Source organism: Trachurus trachurus (assembly GCF_905171665.1).
Source record: "Trachurus trachurus genome assembly, chromosome: 21".
Lineage (NCBI taxonomy): Eukaryota > Metazoa > Chordata > Actinopteri > Carangiformes > Carangidae > Trachurus > Trachurus trachurus.
Window position 1 is genome coordinate 671,242 of NC_139899.1, and position 20,233 is coordinate 691,474.

General features: G+C 41.6%; 1 protein-coding gene across 1 annotated transcript in view; it reads left to right on the forward strand.

The window, feature by feature from the left end:
* The first annotated feature begins 243 nt into the window (after nt 1–243).
* The window catches only part of gulp1a (GULP PTB domain containing engulfment adaptor 1a), a 102,852-nt gene continuing 82,862 nt past the window's right edge, over nt 244–20,233 (forward strand). Inside the window, exon 1 of the mRNA XM_083997185.1 lies at nt 244–416. The gene's annotated coding sequence lies outside the window, so the exon portion shown is untranslated. The remainder of the gene's footprint in view (nt 417–20,233) is intronic.

Below are 20,233 nucleotides of genomic sequence, written 5' to 3' on the forward strand. Positions count from 1 at the left end.
TACAGGCATTGTGTGGTGGACTTTTATTCACCTTCTCTCAACTGAGATTTTTTTTTTTTTTTTGTAATATTAAAAATTTGAATATGAATAAAAGCATTGTCCTCAGAGGGTAGCCTCACATGCGGTGCCTGCCTCCCCGATTCTTTCCGGTCGCGTCTTCCCCCTCCTCTTCCATGCCTATTATTCAAGTTGCGACCAAAGAGCGGTGCCGGTTCAGACCGAGAGCTTGTTGACGTCAGCAAACTTGTCCACAGCTGTAGCGGCGGAGCAGCGAGCGGAGGAGAGCGGACAGGGGAATGAGACTCACTGCTGCTGGATGTGGAGCTCGGACTGTGGAGCGCCGAGGACCGTGGGAGCTTTTTTTTTCTTTTCCTCTCTCTCTCTTCTTCGGGACTGTTCGGACTTCTCTCTCCGGGGTAAGTAGCCTACCGCTCTGCCCCCCGGGGTTCGCCCTTTTAGACCTCTTTGCTCGGACTTCAGCTGTCGAGTTTCTCCGCTGCTGCTGCTGCTGCTGCTGGCAACAATCTTTTGTTTACGGCTGCACACTTTGGCTTGTGTGGTTGTATGTGGTTGCGTTTGCGTGCGGTCGGAGCTCGGAGTTGACAATGTTGCTGTTGACTACTTACAACATGTTTCCACGGCGTGTTTATGTGTGTGTCTGTCAGAATACGGGACCACTTTGTTGTGTCACTGTGTTGAATTCACTCCTGACTTAACGGGAAACTTTGTTGCGCAAGTCCGCTGCAAGGTGGACTGAAGCTAACATGTCCAGTTTCTGGCTCGGAAATGCCTCCACCTTCGTACTTGTGGTCACTTTTTATGATGTGTTCGCGTCACCTCGTCATTTTGACCCTGTTGTCGACGTCTGCATGTGGCAGAAGAAAAAAAAACTGACGTTTTTCATTTGGCTTCAGTGGTAACATTGTAGCCTATATTGTAGGCAATGACTGTAGTTAATGATGGACGAAGGCTCAATATCGAAATGCAATCAGAAATCTCTACTTCCTGCGCTGTCTGTGTCTAAATAAACAGAAAGCACGACTTCGGTTTAGCTGCTGTAGCACTTCAAATACGTCTTTTCTCTTCTGTAGCCAAACATCCATCACTTTTGCTCTAAAATATGACCGTGTGTGTGTGTGTGTTTGTAGGATAAGACTTGGGATATAGAGAGCAGCGCTTCTGTTATTTTTCCTCCGGCAGCAGTGGAGTGCTGAGATGAGTGACACTCAGCCTTCAAAATGAACAAGGATCAATTAAATGACATTTACCTTTCATCTTCACTAGTCAGAGCTCTGCCTACATAATTGTTTGAGCAGAGTACAAAAGGACTGAGTGTGGTGTCTGCCATTGTGAGCTGTGAGGTATTAATAACTTAAGTAATGGATAGGCTACACCCAAAACTATGAGGATGGATGTGCTAAGCATCTGTCACAGCACTACTTCTGGTTTCTGTCTCATAGTTCTCATTTCATGGTTGAGTAGTCATCGTTTTCTGCTTGTGAAATATCTGTTTTTTTCCTTCTTTTTTTCGTTGTTTTTTTGGGAAAAAACAAACCTGTTGGATTTAGTAATGATAATTTTTCCACAATCTCCAGTCTCCTCAGGTGGACGGTGAGACACCCATCAAGCAGCCGTGTTGTGTTTTTTTTTTTTTTTCAGCCACTGGTGGCAGTAATTGAATAGCTGCTCTCCAAGTGGCTCATATTGAATGCTGTGGAAATCAGCATGAATTAGCCTGCAGGCTTCTGCAAATTGCAATTCAGGAGAGCGGTTTTCAGTGCCCTCAGTAGCCTAGTCTTCCTGTACTGAAACACAGCGGCCATATAACATCTGATTTTGAGAAGAGTCACGCAAAGGTCGTGCAGTGTAAATTTAAAATGGCAAAGTCATATTAGGTATTTGAACAGTCTGGGCACCCGCTGTGTTTGCCACCCTTTGCTTAATTGAGTTGGACCAGCTTTTTGCTTGCCGCAAAGTATTAAAGAGCGTGGTTGAAATACATCAGCAGGGCGATATTGTCTTTTTGTAAACAAGGCTGCTGCCACTTGTGTTCAGATGGCATCAGTCCAAGTGCATTTAAGATATTTGGTACTTCCTAACTCCCCATAGTGTCACTTAGTGCTGAACTCATGACAATGGGAACTGCTGATGATGTTGCAAAGGAGAAAACAGACTCTCCCACGGCATGCCTTTTGTAGTGGTGTTAATCGATTATACAATTACTACAAACAAACTGCATCATGAAAACTTCTATCTATGAAATGGAAAAAGGACGCTTGTTTTAGTCTATTTCTTGTTCTTGTGGTTTCAAAGAATGTTAAACTTTGGCTATTTTTCCTATTTATTTCTTTTAAACTTTGCTCATTAACAGTCTGGACAAGTCAAGGCACGTCTAAGCCTGGCAGGTCATATATTCTTCTACGTAGAAGAATAACAGCTATTGTCTCAAAGCCAGGATACTCACCAATACAATAATGTACTGTCTACATAGAATGAATTTTTTTTTTTTTTTAAATCTCTCTTCCAGAAACTGGTCAAATATACAAACATCTTGACGGGGTATTGCAGTTCCCTCTCTGAGATTTATATTCTGTCCCACTCCCATTGTTTTTCTTTTGGCTTGCTTGCTTTGGCTGATGAACACAGGAAGTATGGCGTACCGGAGGGTTTTTTTTAGCCCTGTCTCCATATGTTTTGATCACACATTGTCATGCTATGTGTTTAAACTCTTGTCACGACTGTAGAAGAAGCTGGGTTGCTCTTGATTTTTAAATTGATTTCCATGATGCAAGATTTGAAGCTACGTATATGGAGCATGTGTCATGTTCTCTCTAAACATATTCATGGAGTGTGACCTTTCGTGGACCTCGGAGCTGGAGCTGGGAAGGGTATGAGCTGTGGTTCCAGTGGTACGAGTATAACTTGTGTGGGTTTTGATGCTAATAACATGCAGCAGGGTTAGCGGGTTAAAATTGCATTAGTGTATTTCACAGTGGAAAGCGTGGAGTCAGACACTGGCTTCAACTTAACTTGCAGCAGAATTTGAGTGAGGAAATTGGTCGGTGGAGATGGGGGAGCACAATCAGTCACCCGCTGAGCTGAATCAGACTCATCCTGACACGTCTTGTTACTGGTGTAGGTCCTGTGTGACAACTGAAGCTGTGTGACATAGTACCTCTGCTTGTTGTTGTTTTTGTCCCAGAGCCTATGAGGCTAATATTTAGAGGAAAAACCACAAGTTTACATATAAGCTTTGTCTATTTTGATAACCAATTGTTTAAAGGGATAGTTCAACATTTTGGAAAATTGGCATTGCCATAATCCCTAGTTTTAGGAGTAGGTTTGTTACCTTTAATTGGTGGTGCAAGCTACTTTTCGATCGGCAGAGCTGCGAGCTGCTCAGAGCTACGCTACGGAGGCTAATGGAATTTCTTGGTTTCCCTCATCAAGCTCATCAAAGGTCACAACTTGTCCACCAGAGCGTTTTGGAGTTGTTGGATTGTGTATTTGATGAGTTTGATGACGGGAAACCAAGAAATCCCATTAGCCTCCATAGTGTAGCTCTGAGCAGCTCACGGCTCTGCTCTACCGTTCTAAAAATAGCTTGCACCGACAATTAAAGGTAACAAACCTACTCCTAAAACTATAGGGATGGCAATGGGCCAATTTGCCAAAATGTTGATCTATCCCTTTAACACAAAAGGAATGAATCTGGTATAGACTCCAAGCATCCACAGTCCGGTTCAGACCTGGTATTAAACATCTATCTCAGGTGATCCATTCGCAAGTAGGCAGGTCTCGGCTGAGGCGTGAACGCTCAAAGATTGAGTGAAGAACATGTTTTGATATCTGATCACCCAGACCACGCTCAGAGGTGATCTTGGCCTCGTGTGGCCACATTGAAAGACTGCTGACTCTACTGATGTCCTCCAACACAGTCTCATTAATCTCCAACACAGTTTCATTATGATGTGAAAATATTTTACAATGTCAAAAGGCACAAGTCTTATTTTACTGTGGAGCTGTGAGCAGCGAGGTGATTTGCTCAGCGTCTCTGTACCGCTCTCTGTCTTGCTTGCCCTCACTCTGTCTAGCTCTGTTGCTTGCTCTCTCTGTCTCACCCATAAACACACACACACACACACACTCACACAAGCACGCTGACAATGGAGCTGTCTCTCAGACTGGCTCAAAACAACAACAAAACATTGTTTGTAATATAAAATGGGGAAGAAGATGCGATCACACGTGGTCACTGGTCACATCAGGAAAGAGGAAACACATTTTACAGCAGCTGTGAGCAGACACACTCTGAGCTGACCACTTGTGACCATATTACTGAAGCTGCAGGTTCATGCCAGGTCTGGATGAGGCCTGCAGTGGTCCTCTGCAGCATATCTAATACACTTTGAAGTTGTAGAAAAAGTGCTAACACTTTTTAATAAGTACTCACTATTAAGCATTAGTTAAGCCTTAATAAACACTGAATTCCTCATTTATAATGCATGAATACTCAATAATATGTAGTTTATAAACATAGTTAGTGCATATCAATGAGAGTAAAACATTTTTAGCTGTTTATAAACTACATACTAATGAGTATGCATGTGTTATAGATGATGAATTCAGTATTTTTTAATGCTTAATAGTGTGTAGCCACTTATTATGAAGTGTTACCGAAAAAGTGATTCTGATTGCCGTCTGGTTTCCACATATTGATTTGTCATTTCTGAGAAATCGGTGGCATCTCTGCACATTAAATAGCCGCCTCTTCCAGAATATCAGTGCTGCTACTGTAATGTTGACAGCACTCATGTTTACCAGCGGCTGCCCACCTTCAGAAGGTTCACTAGACACTTCATCTATCAATGCGAGATCGCACGGTGACTGATAACATCATTAAACTCAGTCCTTGCTCCCCATTGCTCACTGTCACCAAAAACTCCATTACGACAAGTTCATCTTTTCACCTGGAGCTGTTTGTTGTCAGATCGCTGGAAAGCTACACAATCAGAAACATTAACAGCTTCTTATTTTAATCCACTGTGGCTGTTGCAGCTCTTTCCTCTGGAATCAAAACGGCGCAGGAAGATTTCAGAGCTTCTTATTACCCGCTGAGTATTTTTTTTTATTTTAGATTTTTAATCCTCTTCATGTCTGTGTCAAAACAAAATCTATTTTATAGGCTAAAAACACGCCAGTGAGTCACCTAAGTCAAGGTAATTGATATTTTTGTCGTGCTGGGTTAAGGTGTTGACACTTACAAATGTCAAAGCATTCAGTCTCACCATCTGCATGATTGAATTAATACCCATAGCACTTATCATACATCTCAATTAATCACAGGCTTTTACAAATGAGACAGCCGAGGGAGCTGTGGGTCTGTGCACGCTACTGCCTGTGTTCCACACTCCTGTCCTGTTTCTTTTGTCTCACTTTTTTTTCTTGGATGAGACTGGTATTGTTTTGCTAAATTGGGGCTCTTTTCCAGTACTAATGGATCTTTTTTCCTCATTAATATGACGTGCCACTCTGGAGGATTATGAAGACGCACAAAGAGAGAAAAAAATATATGACATCTCAGGTACTAAGAAAGGTTTCTTTTTATAACATTCAGTGCTTTGATGTTGGAGCTAAAAATAACATATTTGTACTATTTTCTGCAGCACAAATCATTTTCAAAGATCTACAAAGCGTAACCAAAGACGCTGTTTGTTGTGGTGGACTCATTAGTGGACAGTTGTTCTATGTCTGTTTGAATTGCAAATACATAGTAGGGTTGGAAGGGGTTATTGATATACTTGTTGATATTGATTGTTGCTATACTGAAGCTACAATGATGGTTTGTTTAGTTGCATTTAAACTGGCTGAAGAATAAGGATGCAGTGCTAAAGTAAACATTAGCACACCTAGCTCAATCCACTTACCAAAGTCAGTGTAAAGGATTTATTCATTGGCGACTTCAAACATCCAATAGATCAAGTCTCTAGAATTGACTTTTAACTCAATAAAAAGAGTGTGTAGAGGTTGATGTTATATAGAATCATGTCTAATAACAGAAAGTGGCAATACTTTGAGCAAGTAAAAAAACATACTTAAAACTAAAGACAGAATAATAAAAAAAAAAAGCTGTCGTAGAGGTTTTATTGGGGCAGACTGTTACAGCAGTTGGACTCTCCTCCTTAAAAAGCCAGAAGAGTCAAGGGTAAATAAATCTGCCAAGCAAGAGAACGAAACAAGGTGCTGGTCCTAATGAAAACTTCCAGTGTGATAAATGAACCATCTCATTGGCCTCGCTTCTTGGATGTCACATTATGGACCAGAATGGAAATGGGCCTTTCCGGAAAATGCTTCCCACAGTTGTGCCTAAAGGTGTCTGTACAGGAATCAGCATTTAGTGCCTCCGTCTGAACAGTCTGACAACTTGCTGTGCAGCACTTCTCCCAAGGTTGCAATACATTTTTAGTTTGAAAACATGATGAAGTTTAAAAAAATATATATAGATATTTCAATACTGATGCATTTAAAATCCTCAGATTTATCAGGAGTTCTTTAAAAGGTCATCTGCAAAATATTGTAATGCTGAAATGTGCTCGAGGGCAAACTGATGTTTCAAGGGTAGCACTGATATCAGAAATATCATAAACAAACAGCAGCTCAGTATAGTCACATATCTGCTTTTCTATTGATAATTTGTCTAAGCCTTCATGTATGTTTGATAAAAAATATCTTGTGTGGGATATAGGGGGTTTACTCTGACTTCTTTCAGTCAGAATGGCCCCTATCAGAAGATAATCTATGTTCGCCTATTAAACGCAGAGCATTTTTTCCCCCAACTGCATAGGGTACACATGAAAACACAAAGTCACGTCATGGAAGATGTCTCAGCATGGCTTCTGTGGAAGCTTGGCATGTTGCCAAAACCCTTGGAATTTTACTGTAATTCCCAGCAATGTAGTAGAGCTTTTATGAACTATGCTCAGTGACACAAGAAATCACTTTTAGTTGTTTTCCTGCCAGTGGAGGAGAAAGCCTGCTGAACCAAGTCGCTCTGAGGGCTCACAAGAAGAACCGGAAATCATATGTAAAGCCATTTCAGCCTGAGTCACGTCAGTGCCCCATAAACACCCGTGTTGGAAAGCAGCCTACAGTACATGTCATACAGAGCAACATCATGAGGAATAAAGCTTATTGACTCGGAATAGTTACATTGCCTTTGGTTTTCATTATAGATGTCATACAGTCGTCTTGCCTGCAGAAGCCAGCTATGCTATATGTGCATAGTGACACAGTTGATAACATTAAATTGAATTAAATCTTAATCTCATGCATTCATTAATAGATGTATAAATGTACAGCAGACACAAAAATCACAAACATATACTTGATAGTGGCCTCAAAAACCTGGGATGCAGGTTACACATTCACTATGCCAACTCCGAGGTTTATTATTGACCTTGGAAGCGGTAATTTGACTGGAACACTTACTGGAAATTTGCTGGACCTGTCAGCCACAGTGACACTGGTCTGACATTATAGCCAAACCTCCATCTCCGATCCCCACAGCACTATGTCAGAACGCTGGAGCTGCATCTTTTATCCGTCTGCTATTAGAGAAGAAATGTTGCTCACTGGTGTTTTTTTTTCTTTTCTTTTTTTAATCAATGGAAAACAGTAACAGGCAGGGCGACCGGAAAGGGAGAAGAATGCTGCTTTAAATAGGTGCCTAATAGCAGTCTTATAGCCCTTAGCCTACATCCGCTGGGTCAGACTACAGAGATAACAAGTGATTAATCTTAATGACAAGTAGGCAAACAGTCGTCTGATGAGGACCATGACATGTGGCTGAAAGAGTTTGTGACTGAACATAAAGAAAACCAATAATGAATATTTAAGGAGACTCCTTGTTTTTGTCAGATCGATGATGATAAACCCAAGAACCCAAAACATCTCAGCACTCTAAATATAAATAGTCAGTGTTTTGAGAGGGGATATTTCCAACTGGTATTTACATATTTCAAACAGTGAGTCACTTGAAAGCAACTTAGCTATGGTTCCAGTCAGCGTTTATGATTATGTACAGCTATCTTTGAAAGAACGTGATTCAGCGCCCGTGGAAATCAGCTGAGGTGGAATATGGAGGGCTGAAAAATGAAGCGTTCTTCTCATCATATGCACCGGAGTCTCAGCTCCCCACGAGGCCATGGGAGCTGGGCGTGGGGCGAATGGGTGATGCCACAGAGGCTCCATCCATATTTATTTAGGGTGGAGGATAAACCAAAACCACCATCACCACCACCAACAACAACAACAACAAATGTCTGTGTGTTATCTCAAACCATTGCCCTTTAAATCGTATTTGCTAAAACAGACAAGAAAAGGTGCCATATACGGATAGGTGCTGTTGTATTCATAACCATCTGTTGCCCAATGGCATTTGGGGGAAATGTCTCCGACTGTCTGCGAGATAGGTCAGATTGATCGTGTGAGTAAATCACAGCTGATACGAGGGAAGCCGGCGATGGAGGGAAATGAGAGCATGGGCGAGCTGATGAGAACAAAGCTCTCCCAACCAGCCTCATTACATTACATCACATTACATTACAGCCTTTTCAGAATGGGACTTTTCTCTAATTTGAGGCAAAATCGCAGCCGTCGGTCAACGGATAGGACTCTTAGCGGCACAAGGCATTGCATGGCTCTGTTATTTAAATCCAGTGTCTAACATTTGTAAAGCCAAACGCCTGAAAAACACAAAATTAGTCACGCAGTTTCAGATGTTTAGCTATTTATTTATTCCACTCCTTCAGTTTGTCACTTAACTGTCCTTTTAAAAAATATTTTATAAAGGGTCCAACCCATAACACCGGATGTGTTGGTTGTTATTGAAAGGCGGGTCACAGCTGAATGTCAATGAGGATTGCTTGTCATAGTTTGGGCATAGATAAGGTTATACATTTTGATTAATGAAAGTCTTTCTGCAGTGTAATTTCCTGATGAATGTGCGTCTGCCTTTGTGAGAGATAAGCTAATGGGATGAGAAACATGGCTTCTCACAATTAGCGCTCATAGCTATCAAAATTTGATAGCGATGGTGACTATAAATAGACACAGCCGACGTGTGGATGGAATGCTAAATCAGTTTTCTTTTGCAGCCTGTGTTTAGCGTGACAGCAAGATAGTGGATATATTTATGGGATATATGACCCTTTAATTTGCAGCAGAAACCAAAGCTTTTAAACTTTCATTATCTGCCTGTTTGTGGTCAGAAATATTTGAGCAGTCCACATCCACAGGGCGACGCATCTTGTTCGCTCAGGAGTGAATTTGTATTCCTGCAGCTCTGTCCATGATCAAGACCCCGTGGCAGCTTATTTGACTCATGGCTTTACCCATAACTGTAGTGCAGAATAAGCTATCCACTCAGACATGAAAGCCTCACGTCACTTTGCTCAGACGTTCAATGAAAAAAACAAAAAAACAACACAACACTTCCAAGGAAGACATTGAAAAGGACTAAAACAAAAAAAAAAAGGCTGAACAAACATCTAAAAGACGACTATGAGACATCCACTGAAGACAGCACCTCATTGTTTCCTTGTTCTGAGCCTGAATATGAAGGACGGCAGTGATACACACACCTGGCTGCACCATCAGAAGGCCGAGGCTTAGACTCATTTCCACAGTACATATGGTTGAAGAAATGAGTGATCTGACAACCTCATACAGCGTATGATCTACTTCTTGCCACCGCCTGTGCAGTGTGTGTGTGACTCAAGCACTGTGCCTTAAAAAACCGAGTGTGACTCCATAGTGTGTGTAAGTAAAATCATGTATATTAGGGGTGTAACAATACACAAAAATCATGGTTTGGTTTTTTTGGGCTTTTTTTTAGTTCGGTATGAGAACAAAATGCAAAACATAAATTTTGCTTGCTGTTTATTAGGAACTTTGGTAAAGCGCTGCGCTGCGCTCTCCAGCCGGTTCACCTCACCTGCAGCTGACCGAGCTGTCAGAGGAGTTCTGTTCTGTTGCTCCTCTCTCTTTTCACTTGAGGCGGCACGGTGGCACAGTGGTTAGCACTGTTGCCTCACAGCAAGAAGGTCCTGGGTTCGAATCCCCGGCCGCCCAGGTCCTTTCTGTGTGGAGTTTGCATGTTCTCCCCGTGTCTGCGTGGGTTTCCTCCGGGTGCTCCGGTTTCCCCCACCACTAAAAACATGCCAGCTAGCCTGATCCTCCAGTCAGCGCCCCTGACCAAAGGCACTGGCTCATAATCTGGAGTTGGTCCCCGGACGCTGCACCGTGGCTGCCCACTGCTCCTCAGGGATGGGTTAAATGCAGAGAACGAATTTCACTGTACTAGCTGTATATGTGACAAATAAAGTACCTTTACCTTTAAACAGGCTGGATGACAAGAGGCTTCGCTCTGTGCATCGGTCTCAGCACCTGGGCCGTTTGTTCCATAGCAGAATGAACGGGGTGAACACTCTTTTCAGTCATTCAGGATCTTTGTTTCCCAGAATGCATTTCGCGACAACTGGCAGTGCTAGCGAGAAAGTCACAGTTTAAATCCCCAGTCTGTGGTCAGTTTATCCAGATACCGCCTGTTAGGAGATTTCCTCCGATGTTTTTGTGCAGAGCCACTGCGGACCAACGGGGCTTCCACAGACTGCAGCCGTCTGCTGAGCTCATGGGCCGGTCAACCTCCGTCATCATCCCGGGGGAGAAAAAGGGCAGAGTAACTTAAGTTACCAGCAGGTCTTTAGAGGTTTACCGCCGACTGGTTAAATACTTTTTAGGATATAAATGCTGGTCTTATTGATGAAATCTAACAACTGTGGCAGTCACATTAGTTTGTTTGAATGAAAAGTGAAGCTTCAGATGTGAACTAGACAGAAGAGCTTATCATGCACACAGTCATATCGCATGCAAAATATATAATTGTCAGCCAGCACCACTTACCTGGTCAACAGCAAGACCACTAGCTCCATTTGGTGACGACAGTCCATTCTGCTCTGCGGCCCCAGGGTCTGGGTCTGAGCCAGCAGTGACTGAGTTATCAAATACAAACACTTGTAGCACCTCATGAATAAATAACAGCACTCTCAAAATGGATACTTGATATGCACCAAGCCAAAAGTGATGTTAATAATGGCACAATTTAGAGAGAGGAGACGGCAGAGTCGAAGACGCAGGACAGCAGCGACAGGTAAACTGGAATCTGAAAGTACCATTAAATAGTGGAAATATTCAAATCACAACCTCCTGTCGGGAATTTCAATAATATAATGCAGCGATATAGCATCCCACCCACACCAGTTGAGTGACTAGCGAAGAAAGGCAAGTCAGGTGGCACCAAAAATAAAAGTGTTTTTCATCTAATGGCGCAAACAATTTAAACATAAGTGTTGAGACTGCATTGCATTGCATTACTACAGCAGGGGCTCACTGATCCCTCCAGAAACAGTGGTCCAGTGTGGGAGTCGAGCCAAGTCAGGACAGTGTTAACTGTGTCTTACTGTCTTCATTCCAATCCGATGGGGTCACAACATGTGTGGTGATCCAGCCAATTAGAGAAAAAAAGCATAAGACTGCTGACTATGTCCAGCTTTTGCAAAGTTTTTACAAAAGAGTTCCTGCACTTTAAAGTGTGTCCCACCGCTGGGCTTCTGTTCTCACCTCCAGCTATCTGACAGCAGCTTCATTGTTTTCTTGTTTTCCTTGTGTTGTTGGAACTCTGAGAAACACTGTGGCCGGTTGTAGCTGCAATGTGAACAAAACACCTGCTGCTTCTGACAAAGCAGAGCCTGACCGACGTAGTTTCACCGCGGAGAGGTTGTTAAAATAGGCATGCACACAGTGTTGACTTTCAAGCAGCAAAGATAACAACAACAGTATATTTTAAAACTGCTTTGACAAGTTTATTTTTTCAACTGTAGAAAGTAATGTACTATAAATTCTCAAATAAAAGCAGACTCTCAAAATAGACGCCGGCCCCCTGTACTGGCCGGGTTTGAGCAGGTTTGAGCAAATAAAAGCCAGGTTTCATTTGGAAGCCGGGTCTATTTTCTGTGCAAGTTCTTGTGAATGTACAAAAACCTCTCGAAGCCCACTAGATCGCCTGTTTGAGCAGTTACTAAGCTGCTTAATCTGTGCATATAGTTAGACTGCACTGTTTAAATCACTCTTTTTCCCTCGCTGCCACTGTTAAAACCATTAACTTTTGTCAATACGGACTCGTTACCCGTTGTCAGATCGCGTCGAACCGGTCCTTTGTGAAGATTCCATAACCTTAGGTGAAGTCTGAAGAGCATTCCATTCATTTAGAAGTGTAATCAGCACCGATTAAACTTCTAAATAAATACATGCCCTTGCTCTCTCCTTGGGTCAGTCAAGTGAAAAGCTAGAGCACAAGTGTTAAAAATTAAAACAATCTATTTGATAGTATTTTCCCATCTTTAGTCAGCGAAATTAATTAAAATCCCATACCATAAAGACAAAATGAGCAGGTCCAGTTTGGCAGCTGAAGCAAATAAAAGCCCAGGCATTTATTTAAGAATTTACCGTATAACCATTGCCATTTGTACATTATAAACAAGGTGGTAAATGATTTTGACTTCATGATATTTGATTTGATTTGTAATTTTTTGGACGTGGAGTTCCATAGTTTATCACAGAGTGCTTATTTGACATCACTGCAGTTTTCTTATTGGTTAAGACCTATAACATGATGTATGTGTTCAGGTTAATTGAGTGTCTGTGACGAGACATAGTTGTTTTTGAGGTAAATTCAGAGACTGCTTGCTGAAAAACTGCCCCTGAAGGCAACACGCATCAGCTGTTTTGCATGAATTTACCTCAAAACAACTCCTTCTGGTAATGTGCAGGTCACAACTTGTCCACGAGAGCATTTTGGAGTTGTTCTAAAAATAGCTTGCACCGACAAATAAAGGTAACGAACCAACTGCTATGAATAGAGATTATGGCAATGGGCCAATTTTCCAAAATGTTAAACTATCCCTTTAAAAAACTGAACGTTATATGTTATCTTTATTTGTTTGTTTTCAAGTATCAGTATTTAAAATCCGCCTAAACCAGCCAAAATAATGAAAGGGAAATGTTTCTGTAAGTCTTTTAGCTTCCTGCACCTTCAGCAGTGTTGGGGCAGCTTTCATCACCGAGATCAGTGACTAACTGCAAACTTGTGATAAATGAATATAATCTACATGAAAGTGTGTATAATTTCCCGCTGTCAGTGAACCAGTTTTAAACATTGCGTGGTAGGGAGGTATAAAGAGAAGACACCGCCACAGGGAAGTGTTGAGATGAAGAGGTGCAGTTGACAGGTGCATAATGCATTTGTACACCAGTTATATTTTGTGACGTTTCTGTTTTATGGAACGGAGTCTGAGCAAATTGGCCTGAGCGTCCCAATCGCTTGGCACCAACAGACCAACCTCTGTGTGCTGCCATGGCCTCGGTGCCCGTTTAGTCACATCACTGAAAATCACTATACACTACCACACACATGGTGCTTTTGCATTTCATCATACCAACAACACTGATTCTGTGGAGGGCGGGTGGGAGACAGGCTAACACCGTGGCGTCCTCTTGATTCGATACCTCCAGAGGAACGTCCACGGCGGCGGAGACAGTTAATCCAAGGAGCCGTCCCCTTTGTGAGCAAGAAAACAGACTGCTTTTTATGGGCGCTTTTTATTTCTTGATGAGTACCATTAATTTCAAGGGGCAGGCCTCGGTGCTTTGCAGCTGGCAGTTTTTAATCTGCTCGGGACAACATGACTGCATTATCCTCCTTCTGGTAATGAATTGGCTGGAGTTATGTGTGTTTTATTGGTATTGTTTAGCACTTTAGTTCGGAAGCTTGATTCCTCCGTTCGTTCTCCGAGTAGACTGCATATCTAATCCTCGCAGGCTTGAATGGCTCTTTATGTGTTGCAGCCGTTTTGCCAGGGCTGCAGTCTGGAGTAAATACTTAGACTTCTGAAGAATGTTATGTATTCTCTTCTACACTATCAGGCTGGAAGCTTCCTCCATAAAAATCATTCACATTAAAACTAATTAGATTTATTTGGGCTTATTATAGGGCCACTTCCCTGTGTAAACACTGTCAGGATTCCACTGTTGTTCTATCACTGTTGTTTATGCTCCGAGCCGACTACAACACAGACCTGTTTGTTATCACTTTGACTCATAGTTGGCTGCATCATTTAAGTCACTTCACAACATTTTTATAGTGAAATGTTGTTTACAAAATCCTACTCATGTAAAGTTCAATTGAGTCAGGGTTGCCAAGTCTGCTACTTTTTAAGTGTTGCCGCGGGTTAAAAAAAAAGATGTCTGCGGGTTGGGCTTGGGCAGACCTATTGCATACAGATGATATGAATAAATATTCATATTTTAAATAACAAATGATTATACCCAAATCCTGTCAAACTGTGAAACTCTGGGCCAGACCTGCCTGGAATAAGGTACAACATTAAATACATATCCTACTTACATACGTATTAACTCTTATTATTAAACAGAAAGGTGAAATCTGGCATCTGATTGGCTGTTACTGCGATATACAGTAATGAGCATATACCACAGATACTATTACTCTGCATCAGGGAAGTATGACATGAAGTATGACTGTTACAGTTCATAGCAAAAGGTAGCCAGTGTTTTGACGACGTTAACAAATAGACTAGATTAGTTGAGTTCACAGTTTAAGGTTTAACTTTCACCTCCGGGGAGGGTTAACAATGGATGAGTGGAATGAGCAGTGACTTTCTCCTGAAAAAATAGCAGAGGAAAAGACGACATGAAAAGCTAACGTCCGGAGAGGTTGCTTAAGTATATGAATGAAATATTGTGAATATCTGTTCTGGTAATTTAGCTTCTCTAAGTTACGTGAGGCCTTAGGCCTTTAGGGCCTATAGGTGAAAGAACTGTTTTGGGAAATTGTCTCTGATGGTAATGGTGTTTTTATAGATACCATAGTACATTTTGTAAAAATGGCAATTCTGTTGGACTTTAAAAGCAAAATGTTGTTGTTTTTTTGTTTGGCATATTTTGAGTTCTGGCTGGTTTTTGGGTTGTTTTTATCCCCATTGGGCTGGGTTTTTGGGCTGGTTTTGAGTTGCTGTTTGGCTGTTTTTGACTCACAGACCTGGCAACCAGTGCAAAGAAAGAACAACCTCTTTTTAATCATTGTCAATTGTACATTTTCATGTGTTAGAAGAGCAATAGAAACCAACAGGGTCCAAAATCCATCAGACTGTATTACGCTAATCTGTACATACAGTCTGGCATCTACCCAAAGCCAAGACGCACAAATCTACAACAGAAAAATGAGATCATTTCAACACTGAGACGCTGAATCTCCAGCAGAAATTCCCCCCTGTTCAGCCGTGACACACACTTCAAACGACCTACATCCAGTTTCCTCTGAGAGTTGAGACTATAGTAACAATCTGTAAGACCTTGCTTTCATTCACAGCTGCTATCACTGAATAAAAATGTTTTGTTGTAAAAGTAATGCTATTTACACACAGGGTAACTTTCCTAATCATTGTCAAGTATTGATGAAATCAATTGGATTGTAAATACGGTAATGTTTTCTACCTTGCAATGTCATTAGACTGACTCTCTTTAGAAGTGATGAATTAAAGCAGAAGTGAGTGATATATTTGTGTTAATATAAGTCTTAAATAGTTATATCTTCCGACAGCAATCACTTACATAGAGTGTTTGGACTGAAACACGGGTCTGTCAGTCACTCTGCTCTGCTCTGAGCCAAGGAGAAAACATTTATCGTATCCTACAGTTTTTATCCAATGAGGAGAGAGAACGGCATGCAGGGCTGTGTGTGCAGCCAAGGAACGCCGTGAATGTGGTGACGTAGGGACGAGGACTGTTATGGTGCGTTCAAGGAAACTCGTAACTCGTGTTTTTCCGACCTGTGAAGTCGTACCAGTTCGATCTGGTACGAGTTCACGGGTCAGAAGTTACGAGTGGCCGTTATAGTGACTTTCACAGGTAAAACAGGTCGGAAAAACACGAGTGGGTTGCCTGAAACGCTACAAAGTCGTAAGTTGTGACTTGAAGCTGTAATTTACGGTTTCAAAAGCCTGCCTGGAACGCAGCATTAGCCAAAACGACCGGATCGCTTACTTCTGCTTTAAGATAGGTCAGAATAAAAGTATGAAACCCACCACTGCTGCCCCCTGGCCAGCAAAAAGTATTGACTTCAGAACATTTCTCTGTTCTTTCATCCCAAATTGTATAAATGAATCTGGTACCTTGCAAATTATGTTAGTTACATTAATAATGGGGCTTATAATGAAGTAGTGAATCTAACTTCTTAATACCTGCAGGAGACCTGAGTACAATTTGCAATGTATTAACATAAGAACATTTTATTTTTCCTTATACTCTTAGGAGCACATTTCTCTTGGTATTATTATTTTCTTTTCTTTTCACTGCGATACACACATCGTAAGAGTCCGAGGCAGCCTGGCTTTTAATGAGGGCTCTGAGACTGGATTTCCCACATCTGCTGTGACTTTGGTAACAACAACCAAACAAAGTCGCTGTGTACATCAAGCCTGTTGTTTTGATGGTGATCAGAGCGCTGAGAGCAGTATCTGACGGGTATGTTGTGGGCGGCAAATGGCAATATGAAGCTGATGGTTGCGTGATGAGCAGGACTGGCCACCTCCGTGCATATTGCAGGAGGGAGGTTTGCGTTACACATGCTTGTATCCTCGCCATATAGCCTAAAATAAAACAAAAAAACAGGGTTAAAACAGTTCTAGTAGTTAAAGCCATTTTTCTCACTTTTCAGTTTTTTGGTCATAATAGATTCAAATGCCCATAACTTTTGATCTGAGAGAGCTATCTCAGTTATTCAAACAGTTATGAATAGCTGAAAATGTCAAAATCCCACCATGCAAAGGGTTTTCCTAGGCCACCACATATTATCATTTATACCTCGAACCGCTGAGGGGTCATTTTCACCCCCAATAGAAACACCCATCCCACCCAGTTGGGAATCATTGGTCTAAATGAGCGTTTTCTTTACATGGTCAGTAGCCATTATAAACTCTGCAAAGAGCTACAATGTTACGGGGTCAGCCCTATGTTCTCTCAGCCCTATGTTCCCTTATTTCTAAGGTTTTTCTTATTTCTAAGAATTTTCTCAAAATGAAACTCTAAGTCAAGTCATTTTTATTTTTATACCACATTTAAAGGGATGATTCAGAGTAATTTCAACCTAGGGTCCTTTGCACCATGACCTTGAGCCAAACCCTATTTTGGAGTAGCGGTGTTGGAAGGGGTCAGCCCTAAGAGATCATTTGTTCCTGCTGCAATCGTTTTATATAACACTTGTTAAAATGTTTTTTGTGTTCATCTTTTTTGTGTCATTGTTGTGTGCGCTACTGGACTAACTTGAATTTCCCTGCTAGGGATGAATAAAGTATTCTCTATACTCCCAGGGCCCTATGTTCCCAGATTTAGCTAAAAGCTACATTAAATCTGTAGTCAACTGCTACTGGATAATAGGTTGGGTGTAGTTGACTACCAAATTGGGAGAAATTGGGATAAAATCTAATGCAAATTGATCATAAAGGAAATGTGGGAACATAGGGCCTAATTTTGGAAAAAAAAACAAACTTTGAAATGAGGGAACATAGGGCTGAGGGAACATAGATAGCTCCCGTTACAACTTAAGCTAGTCATCAAAATGTAACATCAAATCACTATCATCAAATAAGTTTTGGGTTTGACTGTCCCACTTTGGATAATGACATTCCCATATCAAACACTGCAGGAAGCCAAGCCTGGGGGCAGGGTAGAGATACAGTAGAAGCAGGGATAGAGGAGGACCAAGACAGTGAGGCTACACACAGAGCACTCATTGACTGAAACTAGGGTAAGATATATTTACTTGTCAAAGACTACACAGTATAACGTAGTCACGAGATATCTGCCTGAAATTGATTTTTTTCGACAACAAAGGTGGTGTGTAATTAACAAAAGCCTTGAGCCCCGATGCGGTACCTTTTGGCTGTAGCTGCCTCCTTAGTTTGTCTAATTACTGAATTGGCAGGAGTCTTTTCAGTCATAACTCATTCATATCATCAAGTTGGGAAAAAAGGACAAGAAACAAAGGAGCATAAGTGATGGATTTGAATTTTTACCAGACACAAGACAACCTTCATATTCCTGTGTACACACACAGGCTACAACAGATGTCATGGTGACCAAGAACAAGGACACAATCCATGAAATGGTCCTTATTTGCTGAGCTGCTGTATCTGTCTCAGCTGCTGAGGTGAGTTATCTGGGAAAAGCTTCCAGACCCAGACAAGCTAGACAGGCTGTATCCCTGTCAGACTGTGACTCTTCTCTCTAACTTTCATTAGTTCAGTTCATTTATCCTCAACATTTAAATAGCAACAGGACATCCGTATTAGAAATGCATGTTCATTACTCGATGCAAGCTGTCCTGTTGTTTTCCACATCAATAAGTCATTATTCTGCATCCAACAAAGACAGCAGTCAAAGTTGTCATACTGTTCCCTTTTATTTGAAGTACCGGATAAAACTTTATAGAATCTGAATACCTGCAGTGCTACAGCAACAATGTTCTTGATGTAAAGATCAGACATTGTATTGGTGTTGAGATCTATGACTGTACTGTTTGGTGCAGATCCGGGATGCCATTCTGGTTTGGTTGCAAATCTCAGTCCTTGTAAAAACACCCTAGATGGCAATGCACGTTAAAAATTTAAATATGTTCTGTCAGTGGCGGGAAGAGCTCCAGGACTTCATGAGGCCATAATGTTTCTGTTTTTGCTATAAAACCTAAATGAGGGCTTAATTGCGGTTCAGATCTGGATGCAAACCTCATATGAGTCTGAGAGCAAACACAAACATTTTATACAGTTATAAAGTTGGAGAAGTGTTCATTGTCTATTATGTTTATGTTACCACAGAGTGGTTCCCACTCTGGTTTCTAGCTGTAGGGCTGGACTAGTTGAAGAATCAACAAACTTCTTAAAATGGTTGTTATTCCCTTTAAACAGTTTACAAACACAACTAATGTAAACCAATACCAATCAAGACCAAGATCAAGGGGGTTACTGTGCGTTCACACCAAACGCAATGGAGGCGATGCCATCGCTTGATCACATTTGTCACATTTTTGATCATCGCTTCAATCGCGTGATGACGCAACCCACCTCCCACTATTTTCTTTCTCTCTTCAACCATGGCTGAGTTAACAACCATAGCTGCACTTTACCTGTTGTGGACGTCCGGTTTGAATTTAAATGGAAGCTTGTGGCGTTCATTACCTCCATTGCGTTTGGTGTGAATTGGTGTCTATTCCAAGAAAAGACCAAGTCCTGGAAAATGTGGTCTTAAGACCAAGACTGGTCTAGAGTAGCACAACACTAAACACAACCAATGTTCATAAAAAATGTTACTACTTCCTCAACACAGATGAATATTACAGGTATGGATGCTCACTATGGACACTATGAGGTGTGTTTCTCCGTTACACACTAGTGTTTAGAAAGATGAGAAGTACCGTTCCTTATACTTTACTGATTTGGTGGATGCATGGCTGCTAGACTTGGAGCACATTGATCTGTTATTCTGAGATGAGCAATGGGGCAGCGAGTCAGAGGAGGACAACATGGAGGATAACTGTGATTACGACTCCTCGGGTGATGATGAAGATGAAGCACACTCTGAGGAGGAGCAGCAGGCAGTAAGGGACAGAAGACCACATGCACCTGACATTTGATTAACACTCCTTTCATTCAACAAACAGACCTGGAGGACATGCAACAGTCAGGGATGGAAGATGCTCGGCTAAGAAAAAGGAAAAGTTTGCATTTTAATAAAGGGAAAATGTGTAAAACCAAAACAGACAGAATGAATCTTGATGTACAGCGGGGAGGAAAGCTGTCTCTCTGTACATAAGGCTTGTGACTGAAGCTTCATCTCCACCCAGGAGGCATTTGAATGTGTCATTGTTACACCATCTTCTGCCATCTTCCACAGCATTATTGATATCTCCGGCTGCAGTGATATATAAAAAAAGAGCTGAACTCTCCTTAAAGGACAATCAAGAGACATGGGAGGAAACTCTGGAGTTTAGAAACACCCTTGTGACTCCTCTCATGCACACACACCAAGGCCATCGTCCCCACAC